Source organism: Asparagus officinalis, chromosome 1, assembly GCF_001876935.1.
Source record: "Asparagus officinalis chromosome 1, Aspof.V1, whole genome shotgun sequence".
Lineage (NCBI taxonomy): Eukaryota > Viridiplantae > Streptophyta > Magnoliopsida > Asparagales > Asparagaceae > Asparagus > Asparagus officinalis.
The window spans coordinates 111,583,111-111,586,581 of record NC_033794.1 but is presented as its reverse complement, the minus strand read 5'-3'; the positions used below and the strand labels follow the sequence as shown (position 1 = coordinate 111,586,581).

General features: G+C 32.4%; 2 non-coding genes across 2 annotated transcripts; both read right to left on the bottom strand.

The window, feature by feature from the left end:
• On the bottom strand, nt 627-698 carry TRNAG-UCC. The gene has a single exon. It is a non-coding gene; the product is annotated as a tRNA-Gly (tRNA).
• On the bottom strand, nt 2,807-2,878 carry TRNAG-UCC. Its single transcript has one exon. It is a non-coding gene; the product is annotated as a tRNA-Gly (tRNA).

Genomic DNA, 3,471 nt, shown 5'->3' with positions numbered 1-3,471 from the left:
GACTTTCTAGCTTCTGTCTGGCTGATTCTCTGTTGTTTCCTGTATTTCTTCAATATATGTATATAAATGTTGTTTGTATTGCTGAATGGGTTTTGATTTGTTTTAGCGGTTGAATTGAGGGGTGTTTAAATGATCAAGAGCATGTTAAAAAGGGAAAACGGTTATACGTATTTCTTATTATTATTCTTTGCTTGTTTGTGAGGATTGAGAAGGTGTCAGTGATAATTGGTTAATTTAACCAAATATTTATAACAATTATGCATTATGTGAAAATAAAAGTTAATTTAAGATGATGAAAAAGAAAATTGGTTATAAAAGGTCATTGTTGTTATAGTTTATTTATTTATGAGGATTGAGTAGGCGTCAATAATAGCAGGAAAAATATTATAAAGAGACAATTACAAAAATAAATATTAAGACAATAATTATGACATTTATGCATCAGTACAAATAAAAAGTTAAGAAAAAAAAATTGGTTATAAAAATTCCTTGTTGCTATGGTTTATTTTATTTATTTATGAGGATTTATAAGATGTGGTGATAGAATAGGGGGGGAAAGGACAACAGATAATTGCTTGAAAGACATTAAGAAAATATTCGTGACAATTATGCATAAAAAAGTAAAGTGCGTTTGCCGGGAGTCGAACCCGGGTCTATTGCTTGGAAGGCAATTATCCTAACCGTTGGACTACAAACGCTGTGTTGTACCAGGATAAAAATAACCAATTAATATCTCCAAAATGTTATCTTACTTCACTTATGTTGGAGAGTAGACCATCTCTCTTGATATACCAAGAGATCTCTCTGTAACAGATCAACATCATGTGAGATCCATATGACAGGCAGAGATAACTCAATGCGGATAACATAGCTTTCAAGTAGTAATAAACAAACTTTAGAGATATACAGTAATAAACAAACTTTAGAGATATACAGTAATAAACAAACTTCTGAGATATACTACAAAATAACTTCTCATCCTATAGTATAGAAGGTGTATCTGCAACAATAAAATTTCATTGTCACACATGCAATGTTAGGATGTGCTTGGCAACTCTTCAAATTAGAGTAAGGTTTGATCTTGGTCTCATTTTGGGGAAAATTGTGTTTGGGTTAAACTTGACCAACACTGGCCTAGTTTAGGCCTCTTAAACTGGTTTTGCTCTGGACCATCCCCCGATCCAAAATAAAATTAGTTTAGTTTAAAATAGGGACATATTGGACCTAGTCCCATTTTAGGGTAATTCCCAAACACACTCTTAGGCTCTGTTTGGCAAAGAGTTAAAAAAGAAGGGTTAAAAAGAAGGATTAATGTACTTAGCCCATTCGATAATCTGAATGACTAAATTATTAACCCGTTAAATAAGTTTTATTTTAGTCATTGTGATCAGTTTTAGTGTTTGAGAATAACAATGATTTTGACTATTTTCTTTATAATTAGAATGGTTAACTCTTAATCCTTCTAAATAGGAGTATTAGTAAACCCCTTATTTTGAGGGGTTAACTCATTTTAATCCCTCTAGAGGGGTTAGCGTAACTCTTCTATATTTTTTATGTTTGGCAAATTATGGAGGGTTAACTCACTTTAACCATTGTATAGATTTTTTGTGTTTGGGAGATTTAACTCCTAACTTAACCCTTTGCCAAACCGCACCTTAGTGCATTATAGTTAGTCAGAAAATCTATATTTCTTTGGTATTTCCTCTATTTAAACTTTGTTGGGAATCTCTCAACCAAGTAAAGTGCCACTTTCTATTAATGTAATCAGAAAATCTATCGCTTATGATCATCTACTCTGATTGGTACAAATTGTGTCCATAATCACTAGACTTCTCAGAGGCAAGATTGTGGCTAGATACCCTGGCTAAAAGAAAAATATTATTTATCCACATTAAGAAGAACGAGAAACACATGTACGTACACGCTTTATGATCACTTAAACCCTTTAGTTATGGATGTAACCTTTAACTAGGAATTGACACTCACTTCGCATCCTAGCAAAAACTTTTCATTTTTATATAAACTAAAATGCCTTCTCGATTATTTTTAAAGAAGTGCTACAAATATGTTCTCATGGCTGTGAGTTCAAACCTCTCGAATATATATATGAGAAAACTGTAGGTAAGCTGCCAGTTCACGGTTTCTGTGCGCTGAGGGGCTTTATTGCAAAAAAAATCGCTTTATTGCCTTCCAAGCAATAAAAAATTTCTTGAAAATATTCGTGCACTCTCCTTTTTATCTTTTGAAAGACATTTAAGAAAATAAGAGGAAAGTACAACAGATAATTGCTTGAAAGACATTTAAGAAAATATTCGTGACAATTATGCATAAAAAAGTAAAATGCGTGTATTTCTTCTTATTATTCTTTGCTTGTTTGTGAGGATTGAGAAGGTGCCAGTGATAATTGGTTAATTTAACAAAATATTTATAACAATTATGCATTATGTGAAAATAAAAGTTAATTTAAGATGATGAAAAAGAAAATTGGTTATAAAAGTTCATTGTTGTTATAGTTTATTTATTTATGAGGATTGAGTAGGCGTCAATAATAGCAGGAAAAATGTTATAAAGAGACAATTACAAAAATAAATATTAAGACAATAATTATGACATTTATGCATCAGTACAAATAAAAAGTTAAGAAAAAGAAAATTGGTTATAAAAATTCCTTGTTGCTATGGTTTATTTTATTTATTTATGAGGATTTATAAGATGTGGTGATAGAATAGGGGGGGAAAGGACAACAGATAATCGCTTGAAAGACATTAAGAAAATATTCGTGACAATTATGCATAAAAAAGAAAAATGCGTTTGCCGGGAGTCGAACCCGGGTCTATTGCTTGGAAGGCAATTATCCTAACCGTTGGACTACAAACGCTGTGTTGAACACGGGGTAATAAATTTCAGGAGAGAGAATGGTCAGTTCACGGAGGAAAAGCGATTTTTTTTGCAATAAAGCCTCTCAGCGCACAGAAACCGTGAACTGGCAGCTTACCTACAGTTTTCTCTCTCTCTCTCTCTCTATATATATTGGTTAATGCGCAGAAACATACAGATTCAGATTCAGTGACATCTAAGATTTACTATATATGCAATAATGTTGTATATCACTGCTACAATGTTTATCTGCCCCTACAGGTGTACCTTTGGGGTTGATAAACACCACGGCAATTACAACCGTTGGGACATAAAAGAACACCGCCGTTGGAGTTTTCTTCCAAAGGGATGATTGTAGTCTCAACGGTGTTATTCTCGAGTCCTTTTTCTTTTTAGGGAAAAATTGCAAAATAGACCGTTTTTGCTAATTATTTAGTAAAATAGACCGTTTTGCTAAATAATTAGCAAAATAGACATCTTTTTTGCCAACAGGCCAAAAAGATATCTATTTTGCAAAACAGCTCAGAAAACATACGGGACTAGTAGTCCTGTATGTTTTAATCACGGATTAGTAAAATTTTCTACTCAGAAAAC